Below are 17,003 nucleotides of genomic sequence, written 5' to 3'. Positions count from 1 at the left end.
CACCCCCAGAGGAAATAGTTTCGCTCTATCTGCCTTATCAAATCCTTTAATCAATTTAAATACCTGAATTATTTTACCCCTTAATCTTTTATACTCAAGGGAATACAAGCCTAATCTATGTAACCTGTCTTCATAATTTAACCCTTTTAACCCCAGTATAATTCTGGTGAATCTGCACTGCACCCGCTCCAAGGTCAATGTATCCTTCCTGAGGTGCGGGGTCCAGAACTGAATGCAGTACTCCAGGTGCAGTCTAACCAGAGCTTTATATAACTGTAGCATAACTTCCAACACTTTGTATTCTAGCCTCCTTTAATTATTTTTTTACCTGCATGCTAGTTTTTAGTGATTTCCGTACATGGACCCCAAATCTCTCTGCTCCTCCACAGTTCCTACCTTCTCACCATTTAGAAAATACTCTGATCTATCTTTCTTTGGTGAAGTGGATGACCTCACACTTCCTCACATTGAACTCCATCTGCTACTGTTTTGCCCACTCACTTAATCTATCAATGTCCCTTTCTGCTCCCATCTACACTACTTACTGTACCATCTAACTCAGCATCATCAGTAAACTTGGATATATAGCTCTCTATCCCTTCATCCAAGTTATTTATAAATATAGTGAAAAGCTGAGGCCCCAACACAGATCCCTGGGGGACACCACTAGTCACATCCTGCCAATTGAAGTACATACCATTATCCCTACTCTCTGCCTCCTAACTCTTAACCCAACCCATGTCAAATGGTTGCTTCCAATTCCATGTGTTTCCATTTTTCCTTATGTGGAAACTTATTTGAATGCCTTCTGGAAGTCCAAATAAATAACATTCATAGACACTCCCTTATCTACCATGTTAGTGACCTCCTCAAAAAAATCAACTAGGTTAGATAGACATGAATACCCTTTACAAATCCATGGATTACAAATCCATGCTGGCTATTTCTGATCAGTTCATATTTTTCCAAGTACTCAGTCACTTTGTCCCTAATAACAGATGCCTGCAAGATATACTGGCAGTCATGATCTGCCAGGAGAGATCATTATTAAAAAAAAGTAACCAAAATAGCATAAAATCACACTGAGAAGCTGTAGCACTATGATAAAATAATGGATATTCTTAAGTAAGCTATTTTAGGGCCTTCAATCATTGTCCAAGCCACTTGATAAAATAATAGCTCTGCAATCATCATCAAGTGTCCATTATTTCCATAAATATATCAAAGTCTGTGTTCCTTAATTGCCAAAATACATTTTAACTATATTTTTTCTCACATAACAGCTCTTGAACTGTCTATCTAATTGCCTCCAAGTCACATGAAGCACCATCTTTGACACGCATGAAACTTAATGAAAAGTAGTTTTAATGCAAGGCCTTTGATTCCTAATAAATTCAATTATGAATGTACTGCATGGTTGTGTATCTATCACTGCGCAATAGATTGCAAGCTCAGGAAGCGTGCCTGTGAAATTATAATATTAATGTTTCACTCGTAATTGTGGTCCTTAAAAACAGCATCTTAATAGCCATAACTTTCTGTCATCTCAACAAGCTCATAAGAGTTTCAGTTGCCGATTACAAAGTAGGCAATTACATTATTTCTCCTCTCTGTAGGGTCACAAAGCAAAATTATGAACTAAAATATTGATAGTATATTCCCAAAGCAAAATTCCTTTTTGAAAAGCTTTTCAAATAAAATGGTAGGTAAAGAGGCTAAATGCAATTGAATAAAATAAGTCCCTTAAGAGTCTGGTTCGTTATTTATCTCTGACAATTTTTTCTGACAGTTTTCTTCCTCCTTTCCTTTCCTGAAGGCAGACTCCTAGCTGGAGTATGGTTACATGGTAACAATACCTTCCAGTACCTCATCCACGTGGCTATTATTCATGTGCAAACCTTGCTAGTGAGTGTTGGCATGCTGCTTAACCAGAGAGGCAACACATCTGACCACAATCCTGTCCACATCCAATGCCCACAAGCATTTCCAGTAGAGGTCATTAGATTGTAATTAAGAACAAGAATCCATATTTATTTTTTCCATTGCTAACCCAGGGGCACTGAGCCCAATTGAAGAGCTCCCACTACTGTCCTGACTGAGTGCAGAACCTGATAGCTGTCTGGTCCATATAGCTCAGTTATTCACTGGATAAACTTTCTGAGGGGAGCTACCGAGTTCTGAAGGCCATATAGATGCACGCAAAGTGGGTGACACTGCCAGAAAGAAACTACCAATGGATTATGTCTCTGTATTTGGCGCTGCTCTGAACATTCCTCCTATTTAAAAATAGATCCATTTTTTTTGCTTAAGGCTGATCATGAGAGGATTATGTAAAATGTTGAGCTCCAGAATAGACCTGCCATTGATCAGCTGAGCAAGTTTGCTGTGGTGAGCGCAGCACTGGTTGACAGCTACCTGTTCTTGCAACAGGAGGAGTAGAAGAGAGAAGCATGGGAGCACAGAGGACAGAGAAGGGTTCCACTTGCAAAACTAGCTCAACAGTAACTAGCTCTACTGCAACAAAATCAGCTGGCTTTGCATGCCAGGGGAGAGGTCGATATGAGGCCAAATCTCAGCAGTGAGGCTCTAATGGAACTGTGCCACCTGCTCAGTAACTTTGCTTCATACTGACGCTATGGTCCTAAAGGTGGTCACCAGAGCGAGGTGAAGTGAGAATCTCTGGAGGAGGGAGCCTCATTCTGTTTTTCTTTGGAGTCAGTTCCATTCCAAACAGCACAGTGAGTCTTGTTTCTCCATTACACAGTCTACCAAAACACTCAGAGCTGGTTCCGTGACACAGGCATTACAACCAGGGCCGGCCTTAGGGAAAAAGGTGCCCTGGGCAAACTTATATTTTGGTACCCTTTCTTTGAGTTTAAGTATGTAGAAGTATTAGTTAAAGTTTCAGAAATAAAGTTGTAATTGCAAAAGTTTTTTATAATTTAAATAATAAATGTAAGTCATAAAAAATAACATTGTAGATAAGTGACAAAAAACTAACACAAAGAACTAAATTAAACACTAAACCAATAAATAACAATAACAAGTAAGAAACTTTGTTCACCAAGATATTTTGGGCCACATCATTCTCGATAGACAGGATGGCCAGCGAAGATAGATTGTCGTCTCACATGGTCATATGTTTTTATGAGCTTGTACTTCGAGAAGCTCCATTTGCTGCTTGCCACTGATACGGGCATGGTTAACAGGATCCTGAGTGCTATCCGTGTGTTTGGGAACTTGCTCCTGAAATCTGAATTTTGCTCTTCTTGAGGAGCACTACAGTCCGTTGGAAGCAGAATTTAGAGCTAGCCAAGTACTTTGCAGAAGCCGACACCATTAATGTCAGACCCACATGACCACGGCACGCCTCCTCCCCCCACCCTGACCATGGCTCCCTGGCTGGTCGCCCACGTCGCCTACCCGTAAGGCCAGTCCTGTTTACAAATTTGCTGCTTAACCATTTTGCGCAAGTGTTGCACACTTCACAACTAGATTCATAAATTTGTCGACATTTACAATGGCAATGTGGCTTGTTAGCTTTCTGAGTAATGTCAGCAAAATTGCTGTTAGAAATGCATTGTGATTGGCTGAAATTTTCTCTTTCCTGCAAACAGAATCATACTGTGGAAAATCATCCATTTAAAAGTCATGTGCTCCTGCCAGCTTGTTAGGGGTCATAAACAACAATGAAGAAATGTTATTGGCCTTATTTTTGAACAAAGAGGAATTTCTTAAGTGATTGCCATCCTGCATGCTGCTTTAGGCTTCTTCAATCATTGCCCAAGCCCCTTGATAAAATTATAGTTGGGCAATCATCTTCAAGTGACCATTATTTCCATAAATGTATCAAAGTCTTTGTTCCTTAATTGCCAAAATATATTTTCATTATATTTTTTCTCACATAACAGCTCTTGAACGATCTATCTAATTGCCCCCAAGTCACATGAAGCACCATCTTTGACATGCATACAACAGGCTACAAAGTTTGCATTTCCAACTTGTAGTGCTGGTTTCCCGCGCTTGGAGAGCTCTGGAGCAGCCCTTAGGCCAGTTTCAAGTCATGCCCCGATAACTTTTGATTCCTAATAAATTCAATTAGGAATGTACTGCATGGTTGTGTTTCTACCACTGCACAACAGATTGCAAGCTCAGGAAGCGTGCCTGTAAACTTATAATATTAATGATTCACCCATAATCGTGGTCCTTAAATACAGCACCTAAGTAGCTGTAACTTCCCGCCATCTCAACAAGCTCAAGAGTTTTAGCAATTTTGCCGATTACAAAGTAGGCAATTACGTTATTTCTTCTCTCTCTGTAGGGTCACAAAGCAAAATTATGAACTAAAATATTGGTAGTATTCCCAAAGCAAAATTTCTTTTTGAAAAGCTTTTCAAATAAAATGGCAAGCAAAAGGGTAAAATACAGCCATTTAAATGTAAGAATGCAGCAAACCAGGAAAATTACACTAGATAGCTTACAACAATGGTAAACATTTACTTTAAACCGCCTGCAAGAAGAATGTAATACAAACAGTGAAGTATTGCTCCCCTGCAATTTGATGTTTTCATCCCCTCGAGGACGGTGAACCTTTTCCAACCCAGTTTCTGACATTAATATTAAATTCATTAAACATGACGGGGGTGGGTGGAGAGAGGAGAACATAAGCAAAGTCATGTGTGAGATAAGGCCACTGGCCCATCAAAGACCCATGAACTACATTAATTCCCCCTGCATGCCATGTAATTATATTTTCAATATCCCCAATGTTTTTGAGTCCATTAATTTGTTTAGTAGATTATTCAAAATATTTACCATTCTTTGAGTGAAGAAGTCATCCTGAAATTGCTTGTTTCCAATTATGTTCTTTGATCCTACTTTTGAGGCGTGCTTTGAAGTCATTACTTGGGCTTATTGATGAGTCCATGTCTGAACTGGCTTCTTCATAAGGGGTAAAGATTAAGGAGAAAGGAAACTCTAGAAGAAGTACTTTTTATAAACTTACCTCAAATATTCCTGCTAATGTGTAAAGACATGAGTAGGTCTCCCCTGGCCACGCTGCTGATATCAGTTACGGGGAATGTTCCAAAGTGACTCAATTGTTAGCAGTTATCGGGGCATGACTTGAAACTGGCCTAAGGGCTGCTCCAGAGCTCCCCAAGCGCGGGAAACCAGCACTACAAGTTGGAAATGCAAACTTCGTAGCCTGTAGTATTGTTTCTGGGGATTGAGAATCATTGTAAAAGCTGTCAGGCAGACCCACCACGGTTTGCCATGGAGCTGCTCAGAGTGGATTACAATCAACGTTAATAATGTGGAAAACTGACATAAATTTTAGGTGAGTTTTTAATTTTCTCCTTTAATAAGTGGCAGCACTTTGCATAAAAGTACTCTGCACAGATTTTTCTTTCCTTTTAAGCTTCTTTAAACTTTTCTAATAGCTCATTCACCTTTACACTTGGGGTCAGTCTTGTCACCCCAAAGTCTTTTAGGTATCCTAGGTATGCTAAGTATGGGTCGAACTATTAGAATAAATTCTGTAGACTTGGATTCGACTGTGCTGGCTATGTTTACAAATATTCTATTTGCTTTTTTAATTAGTTCAGTGTCAGAACATTAAAAGTGAAAAATTTACTCAGGGATAATCATGGCCACTTAGGATAGAAAATGGTTTTAACATTTCTCCCACAACTTATCTGACCTTCCTCTGCCCCCTTCCATTAAGAGTAATAGAGATTTCTCTTTATAAACTTATAACGATGCAACAATGATTCCTCATGTTTACATAGATGGGTTTCTTTTTACATGCGTATATTAAAGTAAGAAATGAAAGAACTTGCATTTATATAGTGCCTTGCATGACCGCAGGACGTCCCAAAGCACTTTACAGCCAATGAAGTACTTTTGAAGTGAAGCCACTGTTATAGTGTAGGGAAATGCGGGCCCTAATTTGCGCACACCAAAGTCCCACAAACAGCAAATGATTAGGTATTCTGTTTTCGTGATGTTGGTTGGTTGGCGAGGCCTCATGTAGCCAGAAAGTCACCAGCACACAATTTGAAACCAACGGACTGAAAAATGCACTGGATCACACAAACCCCATAAGAATATAATCCAATGTTGGTTAAACACTTTTGAACTTTGCAATAGAACTCTAACAAAATAGTGGTATGCGTAATTTTTGAGACATCACATTTTGTTCAATTTAACAACTGGAATGAGTCTATTGACATATGCATTGTGCCTAATAAATGATACACGTCAGTGGGAAACTGCAGGTAAAATCTGGATCTGCACCATGCTTCTATAAAACTATTTGAGCAACACACTCTTCGATCAGTCTGTAATATAGTGAAATATTGAACAGACCCAAACAATGCTGTTAATCTCATTATTTAAATATAATATTCTTTTCAATCCCAGTAGCTGTAAGGCTCACAAAATTATACAGATTTCCCCACAGTAAGAAAAGAAGAGATATTGGACTGTTTGAAGGAAATATTGGGCCAAAAGGGACTTAAAATCAAAACCCCAGGATTTCTGCTAGTTTAAAAGGCATGTTCAGGCCTGTGGAAAAGCTACAACAAAAGGCATGGGTTGGACACTGTGGGATTGACAGTTTGAGTATTGGAAAAGGCCAGATTGTCTGAGACTGTTCTGGACTGTCCCAGTCATTCTACATAAAGGCAATAGGCCCACAGGAGGACAGTTCCTGCCGAAAACCTACAGGGCCATCAAGTACATGAATAATACAATACATGCCAACAGTCAACAAAGAGACCCTGGCCCCAGCAGGAGAAAACAATCAAACAACAGTTTAAACCACTCAGAAAGATTTCCAAAACCACTTTGCACACTTAAACTGATTTTGAAGCAATCCCGAAACCAATTAAAAGCCAATTAAAAATAGATGGAACCAGCCCCGAAACTCAATGAGAATTTAAACCTATTAAAATTAACGAGCCTGCCAAAATTAACAATGGACCAGAGGAGATTTGGCAGTCAGATAAGCCAGGCCTCAAAACAGTATAATTAAGGCCTGCTTTGACTCAGAAAACAGTTGAGAAAGAAGACAGTTGACAGACAGTTCAACAGAGAGTCAGTTGAGGACACAGTTCAAGAAGGTTCAAGTTCAGTACAGGAGAGAGAAAGTACGGTTCAGAAAGAGCACTACTCATTATCATCATCACCGTACATAGTCAGAGGATCGGAGACTTGAAGAAAGAAGAACGAAACGAAAGGAAAAAGGAATCACAGCAACCAAAGGTCTCAAGAAACCAACAACTAACAATATTACCACCAACTAGGTAATATTGGGCCATCGCGACCAACAAGAAACCAACCAACAAGAAGTCGAAAATTCACAAGTTTGTTTCCACTCTACAAGCTAGTCTGACTTACCCCTGGGTAAGATTTGACACAAAAGACTCTAAAAACTATACCTAACCAAAGGAAATTGGGTACTTACCCGATAAATCCAACTACGCATCCAACCGCATCAGCGGACAGGCGAAGACTGAAAACCCAACGCAGGTGCAGTCTTCCACCATGTCCAGGTTACAGCAGGCCCCAACCGCCACAACTAAAGAGAACCCCGAAATCGCGAACCTCTACAATCTGTCAAGAAAGTCGTTTGGTGAGCATTTCCTGGTCCTCTGGAATTCAACCTAGTTAGGATAGTGGGATTGGGAGGGTAAGGTATTTTTGTATATTGTGATTCTCCCTCGCAGATTCCGAAGTGTTCCCCCTTTTAGAGTATAAGTTTTATTGTATTGTATATTTTTCCTGTCTCAAAAATAAAATCTAAATTCTTTTGACCAACTCAGGTGTCTGTTGCAATTTCATTACAACCCCCAAATAAGTCCAAAGTCTAGAACCAAGGGAGTGGGAGCGATTCGAACTGCTCAGGGAGTCAGAGGTGAAGCTGACCACACACACCAGCCCCTTCATAGCAACTGTTGATAAAACAAGCTGACCTGATATTTTATATGTCAGTGTAACTTGTAGTCCTGCTTCATTAATTTTCCTTTGTGATGCAGAACTTCCATTATTTAAAAAGACAATTGAAAGTACAGCTATTTGCTTCCTACATCTGATGCTTCACTTTCTTCTCAAGCGACTGTGCTGATTCACGCTCTTTATGCTTTGCAGTTAAAATAGTCAGCAAGAAAGTTTACGGTGATGAGTCCCGGCTGTTAAGATCAACCAGGTTTCCAAAGAATCGCAGCCTGCTGCGAGGCTCGCGTGCACTGTACCCACTACCCCTTTAAATTCGGAGCCTAGGGCCTACCTGGGCGGATCCGGCGCGGGCGGTGACCATAGCAGATCGCGAACCCATTGCTGGCTCCATCCCACTGCACAAAACGACTTTACATCAATAGGGCCTATTAAGCCTGCCCAGTGCGTTACCCAGTCCAATTAAATGGTGCGGGTCTGCTGACGTTATTCATGACACGTTTTCAGACGAGATATTTAAAAGGGCCATGGCCACATTGCATTTGAAGGTTAATCTAAAATAGTGCAGTCAGTGCACTACAGAATTGAAGTGTTGCAAACACTTTGACAATGACTGCACAGAGGCAGAGGGCGGCACCCAGGTTCTCCGATGACTCCCTCCATATGCTTGTGGAGGGGGTCAGAGCATGCAGGGAGGTCGTCTTCCTTTCGAATGGGCGGAAGAGACAACCCCAGGAGGCTGAAACAACCTAGTTGTAGATTGCAGAGGAGGTCAACAGCAGGGATGTGGTCAGGAGGACCTGGGTGCAGTGCCACAAAAGTTTCAATGATCTCATTAGATCAGGAAAGGTGAGTACAAAGCCCCACTCAACTTCATCCTGCTGTGCCTGTCATCTCATCCCCATCACTCTGCCTTCCCAACTCTACTCCTGCATATCCTTACTCACACCAACATACCTTCCACGTCCACCTATCCCTCTCTCTCTATCTACATTGTCACATCCCCATCTTACTAGCCACCCCTCACACTCACCCTCATCCTAGTGCAATCATACCAACTAACAACATGCAAGGAGGCCACTTGGCTTTGCCACCCCACTCCCTCTAAAGATGTAACCCATCCATTCCTTACACTCATTCCATCATTCTCACACAACCTTCTCTTCTTTCCCACCTTGCAGGAAAAGAGAGCCCAAAATAAGAGGGAGAGAACCGGTGGTGTCCCTCCATCATTTGTGTGTACCATCTACAAGATGCACTGCAGCAACTCACCAAAGCTCCTTCAACAGCACCTTCCAAACCCGCGACCTCTACCACTTAGAAGGACAAGGGCAGCAGGCGCATGGGAACATCACCACCTACAAGTTCCCCTCCAAGCCACACACCATCCTGACTTGGACCTGTATCACCGTTCCTTCACTGTCGCTGGGCCAAAATCCTGGAACTCCCTTCCTAACAGCATTGTGGGTGTACCTACACCATATGGACTACAGCGGTTCAAGAAGGCGGCTCACCACCATCTTCTCAAGGGCAATTAGGGATGGGCACTAAATGCAGGCCTAGCCAGCGACGTCCACATCCCATCAATGAGTAAAAAAAACCTTACAATAGCAGAGGAGGCTGCTTTAGAAATATCTGGAGTTGCCAAGCAGCTGGAGGTGATGGATGGAGAGAGGGGGACATCGCAGCAACGTGGCAACCGAATTACATATCATACAGCTACATGGCAAACATCAGTCACTCATATGGGGACTGATGTCAGCAGCCATTGAATGGTCATCATGTGCATAATGGTATCTGTACCCATTCTTCATATGGCATATCTAACTTATCTCTTTACTCTCCCACAGGTCCATCAAGAGCTCCCCCCTCTCCCCCACTGTCCAGGAGGAAGAGGAAGATGACTCCTCAGAGAAGCCTCCAGCCTCTGAGGACGCACCGTCACCAGACACAAGCGCACCCAGCACCAGTGCATATATGCACACCTTGGTGGGTGCCATGCTAAATAGAGTAGTGTTGTCACCTGGTGTCTCACAACTCACAAGTGAGCAAGAGCAGATGGTGGAGGCAGGGACAGCAGTGGAGACTCCTCGCCGGAGGGCGCAGGACACTCCCAGTTCTGCTCAGCTGCATGCAGACGATGAGTCTCGGGGGGCCATCCAGAAAGAGGGCAATTCTGGAGATGCAGCAAGAAGTTCAGGGGGCTCTGGCAGGCTTTTAAAGCGCGATGTCTACAAATGTTCAGAGAATGGAGGAGTCCCTCTCCAACATGAGCCCCACCATGTCGCAGGCAATGGTGACTGTAGGCTCTTCCATGGATAGGAAAGCCACCTACATGGAGCAGCCACTCACAGGAGTACATAGTCTCTATAAGAACATAAGAACATAAGAAATAGAAGTAGGAGTAGGCCATATGGCCCCTCAGGCCTGCTCCGCCATTCAATAGGATCATGGCTGATCTGAATCTAGACTCACGTCCACTTCCCTGCCCTCTCCCCGTAACCCCTAATTCCCTTATTTGCTAGGAAAATGTCTATCTCCATTTTAAATTTATTTAATGTTGCAGCTTCCCCAGCTCTCTGGGGTAGCAAATTCCATAGATTTACTACCCTCTGAGTGAAGAAGTTTCTCCTCATCTCAGTTTTGAAAGTGCAGCCCCTTATTCTAAGATTATGCCCCCTAGTTCTAGTCTCACCCATCAGTGGAAACATCCTCACCGCATCCACCTGATCAAGTCCCCTCACAATCTTATATGTTTCGATAAGATCGCCTCTCATTCTTCTGAACTCCAATGAGTAGAGCCCCAACCTACTCAACCTTTCCTCATACGTCAACCCCCTCATCTCTGGAATCAACTGAGTGAACCTTCTCTGAACCGCCTCGAGAGCAAGTATATCTTTTCTTAAATATGGAAACCAAAACTGCACGCAATATTCCAGGTGTGGCCTCACCAATACCCTGTATAACTGCAGCAAGACTTCCCTGTTTTTGTACTCCATCCCCCTTGCAATAAAAGCCAAGATTCCATTGGCCTTCCTGATCACCTGCTGTACCTGCATACTAACTTTTTGTGTTTCATGCACCAGGACACCCAGATCCCTTTGTACTGTAGCACTTTGCAGTTTCTCTCCATTTAGATAATAACTTGCTCTTTGATTTTTTGTGCCAAAGTGCATAACCTCAGACTTTCCAACATTATATTGCATCTGCCAAATCTCTGCCCACTCACTTAGCCTGTTGATGTCCTTTTGCAGGTTTTTCATGTCCTCCTCACTCACTGCTTTCCCTCCCATCTTTGTATCGTCGGCAAACTTGGATATGTTGCACTCGGTCCCTTCCTCCAAATTGTTAATATAGATTGTAAAGAGTTGGGGTCCCAGCACTGACCCCTGCGGAACACCACTAGTTACTGATTGCCAGCCCGAGAACGAACCATTTATCCCAACTCTTTGTTTTCTGTTAGATAGCCAATCTTCCACCCATGCCAATTACCCCCAATCCCGTGATTTTTTTATCTTGATCAGTAATCTTTTGTGTGGAACCTTGTCAAATGCCTTTTGGAAGTCCAAATACACTACATCCACTGGTTCCCCTTTATCCACCCTGTATGTTACATCCTCAAAGAATTTGAGCAAATTTGTCAAACATGATTTCCCCTTCGTAATACCATGCTGACTCTGTCCTATTAAATTATGTTTATCCAAATGCTCTGTTACTGTTTCCTTAATAATGGACTCCAACATTTTGCCAACCACAGATGTTAGGCTAACTGGTCTATAGTTTCCAGCTTTTTGTCTACTTCCCTTCTTAAATAAGGGTGTTACATTAGCAGTTTTCCAATCTGCCGGGACCTTTCCTGAGTCCAGGGAGTTCTGGAAAATAATCACCAATGCATCCACAATACCTACCGCCACTTCTCTCAAGACCCTAGGATGCAGGCCATCAGGTCCAGGGGATTTATCCACCTTAAGTCCCATTATTTTACTGAGTACCATCTCCTTAGTGATTTTAATCATGTTTAGCTCCTCCCCCTCCCCCCCATTGCCCCCTGTTTGTCCAGTGTTGGGATATTTTTAGTGTCCTCTAATGTAAAGACTGACACAAAATATTTGTTCAGCGTCTTTGCCATCTCCATGTTCCCCACCACTAGTTTCCCGGTCCCATCCTCTAAGGGACCAATGTTCACTTTAGCCACCCTTTTTCTTTTTATATAGTTGTAGAAACTCTTTCTCTCTGTTTTTATATTTTTTGCTAGTTTACTTTCATAATCTCTTCCTTTTCTTAATTAATCTTTTAGTTATTGTTTGCTGGCTTTTAAATGCTTCCCAATCTTCTATCCTCCCACTAGATTTGGCTAATTTATATGCCCTTGTTTTCAGTCGAATACTATCCTTTATTACTTTACTAAGCCACGGATGGCTGTCTTTTCTTTTACTCCCCTTTTTCTCAGTGGAATATATTTATCTTGAAAGATGTGAAATATCTCCTTGAATGTAGACCACTGCTCTTGTACCGTCTTACACTTTAATCTGTTTTCCCAGTACACTTTAGTCAATTCTACTCTCATACCTTCATAGTCTCCTTTATTTAAGCTTAGTACGCTGGTTTGAGATCCAACTCTCTCACCCTCAAACTGAATTTGGAAATCAACCATATTATGGTCACTCATTCCAAGGGGATCCTTTACTAGGACATTTTTAATTAATCCTGTCTCATTACACAGGACCAGATCTAAGATTGCCTGCCCCCTGGTTGGTTCAGTTACATACTGCTCAAGGAACCCGTCCCTAATACACTCTATGAACTCTTCCTCAATGCTGCAATGCCCAATTTGATTAGTCCAGTCAATATGAAAGTTAAAATCCCCCATGATTATAGCTGTTCCCTTATTACAAGCCCCAACTATTTCCTGATTTATACTCCGACCAACAGAGTTGCAACTGTTAGGAGGCCTATAGACTATGCCCACTAGTGACTTTTTCCCCTTATTATTCCTTATCTCCACCCAATATCATTTCTGACTATTGCAGTGATTCCATCCTTGATTAACATAGCAACCCCACCTCCCTTTCCTTCCTGTCTGTCCTTCCTAATTGTCAAATACCCTTGTATGTTTAGTTCCCAGTCATGATTATCTTGCAGCCATGTTTCCGTAATGGCCACCAGATCATACCCATGTGTAATTATTTGCACCGTCAACTCGTCAATTTTGTTACGAATGCTGCGTGCATAGAATGGAGAATAGATGGCTATCTATGGAGAATAGATGGCAGAGACTCATAGACCTCCTCTCTAGGAGGCTGTCAGCATAGATGTGGGTCCTCATGGCCCCACTGATGTGCAGCAAGGTGCTCTCCAGCTCCTTGGCAGCAGGGAATTGAGCAGGCTGCCTCTACCTCTGCTGAAGCCACAGAGTTAGCACCTCATCAAAGCAAATGGAAGAGAAATATGACACACAAGTTGACTCACAAGGGTAGCCACCTGGGTGTTTTATCCAATGTTTATGTAAAGTTTCCATTAATGTGCTGTCAAACATAAAAATCTTTATTTTCAATACTTTCCAGTCTTGGACAGATTTGTGTACACCTTTGGAAGTGGCTTAGTGAGTTGCAGTGAATGGTGAGACATAACGGTACCTCCAGCAATGGTTGTGAGTGTGACAGGAATGGCTTGGTCATTGCAGGGCTGCTTTATAATGTTGGTGTAGGGTGGTGCCAACCTGGTGCATCATGTGGCAGCCATATGGGTGTACAGCGTAAAGTGAAGTAAATCTAGCCATGATGAGGCCATCCCTGGCTACCTGGGCAGCAATGTGCTCAGGTGCAGATACCCTGTGTCCTGTGCAGCATCAGGTGATTGTGGAGAAGGTTGGTGTTGTTGTTGGTACTGCTGGGGTGCCTGGTGCTGATTGCGTTGGGGCTCATCGTGGTCAGATTCTGAGGACCAAGGTGAGACAGTATAAAAGGCACCCATGTTGATGGAATAGATGGCAGGTGAAGTAGAAATGACAGAAGCAATCTGTCAATGGTGGGAAAGGTTCTTCCAGTGAGGTGACACTGGATGGAGACATTGCTGGAAAGACTTGCAGCCTGCAGAAAGCTCAATCTTTGCTGGGAATGCAGTCAGCAACAGTTTCTGTCTGAGGAAAGTGATCAGCTGTCAGGTGGGAGATTTATACTATATTTGATGCTGTCAACTAATCAGCTGGATCAATGGCCACTCAACTCCTGGCTCAGGTTGACAGATGTGGTCGTGGAGCAGCGTAAGTCCCATGGGCATCCAGTGAAATTGCAAAGGTAAGGTTAAAAAAACTCTTAAGGGTATGAGAACAAGCTAATAATCCTTTAAATTGGGTCGCCTGCCTCTGCCGGTCGAGTCGCTGCCACGCTGACAGACACACACGATGGAAAGGCAAGTGGGGGTGGGATGACGGCGGGTTCTCGACCTGCTCCAACAAATTTAAACTTTTCCACTCAACCCACCTCTGATCGCGCCCGCATGGAACCCGGAAAATTCTGGCCTATGTATCTGCTGACTGACCAACTGTTATACATGTGGAGGGGGAAGAAAGTATACCTCAGGGTGACAGCAATTGGCAAATCAATGTGTCATATGAGGCATTAACATCACACAGCAATGCATCTGGCTGCATGATACCTTTAACAAAGACCTCAAGGTGTAAAGGAATAAGCAATATACCTATCCAGAAAAATACACCATTCTATAAAAGAATTCTGACTTTATTAAAACATGACATACTAGGTCTGAAAATCTGGAAGCCTTAACAATCTAAAGCTGTAAACAGCATACAGGCTATTGAGATAAGATAAGTTGTTGACACTGAATCAATAGCCTTATTAAAACAGGAGGATGGAGGTTCCTGAAAGTCTGAAGCCTTGGAAAGAACACAATGGTATACGCTGTTAAGGTGTTATAAATTACAATTTGGAAAGAAACACATAACATTAAGAAACATATGCCTTCATGAAAACGACATCAAGTAAAAGAAACACCTGCCATCAAATCGTTTTTTAGTTAAACTTAGAACACCTATGGACAGGAGACACGAGTCTGTGTTACAACCAGCTGAGGTAACTAAGAAGACAATGATGCACCCGGTTGAGGTGTTTTTAATTTACACATTGTAAAAAGATACAAACAGAAGACCTTGGTAAGAATGACATCAAATAGATGCACCTGCTCCACACCGTTTTTTTATGATAAGCTTTGAACTCCTAAAGGTAGAGACATAGGCCTAGAAATTGAGTTTGCGCTGCGCCGGGGCTTAACGCCGGAAATTTAGCACCGGTGCTAAGTCGCGCTGTGCGCGCCAAAAATTCAGTAGCGCCGCGCCCAAACGGCTGCCGGCGCTACTGAAGGCTGTTTGCGCCTGAAAACTGGTGCTATGCGCCGCACTGCGGCGCTATTCCGGCGCTGCGGCGCCCGATGCGGTGCGGCAGGCTCGGGAAGTGCAGGCCTCCTCCTTCAGTTAAGGAGGAGCTGCCTGCACCCGCCCGCTGGCTGGTTAAATCGCCACAAAAATGAGCCCGGCACCTCGGGGAAGTGCCGGGCTCGCAGCCGAGAAGCATCTGTTCCGCGGGGGGGGGGGTGGGGGAGTCCGGGGAGGGAGGTGCGGGCAGGCGGCCGGCGGGAAAGTGGCCAGCCGCCGCTCCACCTTTATGCGCCGGCACAAAGTTGTGTAAGACTCTGTTGCCAGAGTCTTAGTTGCGGCTGCCACGGGCGAGGCGGCCGCAACTGAATTTCGGCGCTGGGGCCCGTCACCACGGCAACCGGGACGCTGCGCACACCGATGACGTCATCGGTGCCGGTGCAGCGCTACCGGTGTAACTCCGATGTTGGGCCGTAGTCAATTTCAAAACCGGCTGTAAGTCCAGCGCAATGCCCTCTAGCGCCGCAAAATGGGCGCTAAGCCCACTCAATTTCTAGGCCATAATTCTTAATGCTACAAGCTGATCTAACTGTAAAAATAGCAGGGGTCAACAGAAAAATGACTAGAGATAATTAGCTTACGTCAGCAGAAAATTTCAAAGGAAATACCACTGAGAAAGGATATCAAATTTGAACTTTCAAATGGGATGCTAGTCTCGCTGTAAAGGGGCAAAGTGATTCTTGGCTTCAGAGCTAGCTCTGTAAGTCTTCAACTCTTTGTATCTCGGGGATCAAGGTATTTTAATTGATTTTGGTGGATATCCTGGAATAAACTAAGAACTGTAAAACTAGAGAAGTTAAGATTTGAGAATAAGGATCTCTAATAATAGAATTGTAAGCTTTTTGTATTTGGAACTGTTAATGTTGTGATTGAAACACCTACTGTAATAATATGTCAGTTCTTTAATAAATCTATATATTTTTAGAATTGTCTCACATAATACTTCTGTATCAAACTCGCAAACTCAATCTCTGTACACTCTTTGGTGAGGAGTTGCAGAATTCTGGGGGAGTTTTCCGGACCCTCATAATATCCAGAATGTTACACGCTAGCTAAACTTATTGAAAGTGCTATCTGGAGGATGGTAACATCTTCAGGTTGTTCCTTTCCTTTAGGGAGAGATAGTCTGGACCTTTAGACCCAATTAAGCATCTTTAGGATTCGGCTACCTCAAACTTTAGTTAAAAGTGAACGTCTGGGGAATACGCCTGATCCGGGGTAGCCCTAAAGGGGCCAGGACTAGTAATAATCCCTTCAAAGGTGCTTCCTGTACAATGAATTACTTTGAAGTGCCTTGACTGTTGGCATATAGGCAAAAGCTGAAGTAATTTCCCTTGCAGCAAGATCCCACAAACAAGATTAAAAAAAGGACTGGTTAATCTATTTTTGGGCAATGAAAGCTGAGGGAGAGTTCTTGGCCAGAATACCAGGAAAATTCCCTGCTCTTGCTTGAAATAGTGCAACAGGATCTTTAATATCTATCTAAACCATATGGAACAGGCAAACAGGCCTCAATTTAACACCTCATCAGGAAGATGACAGCTCTGTTCACTCATTCAGTACCCCATTGGAGTGTCAGTCCAGACTATATGGGCTA

Source organism: Somniosus microcephalus, chromosome 2, assembly GCF_052327205.1.
Source record: "Somniosus microcephalus isolate GS21.2 chromosome 2, FLI_Smic_1.0, whole genome shotgun sequence".
NCBI lineage: Eukaryota > Metazoa > Chordata > Chondrichthyes > Squaliformes > Somniosidae > Somniosus > Somniosus microcephalus.
This window is presented reverse-complemented; position numbering follows the sequence as displayed.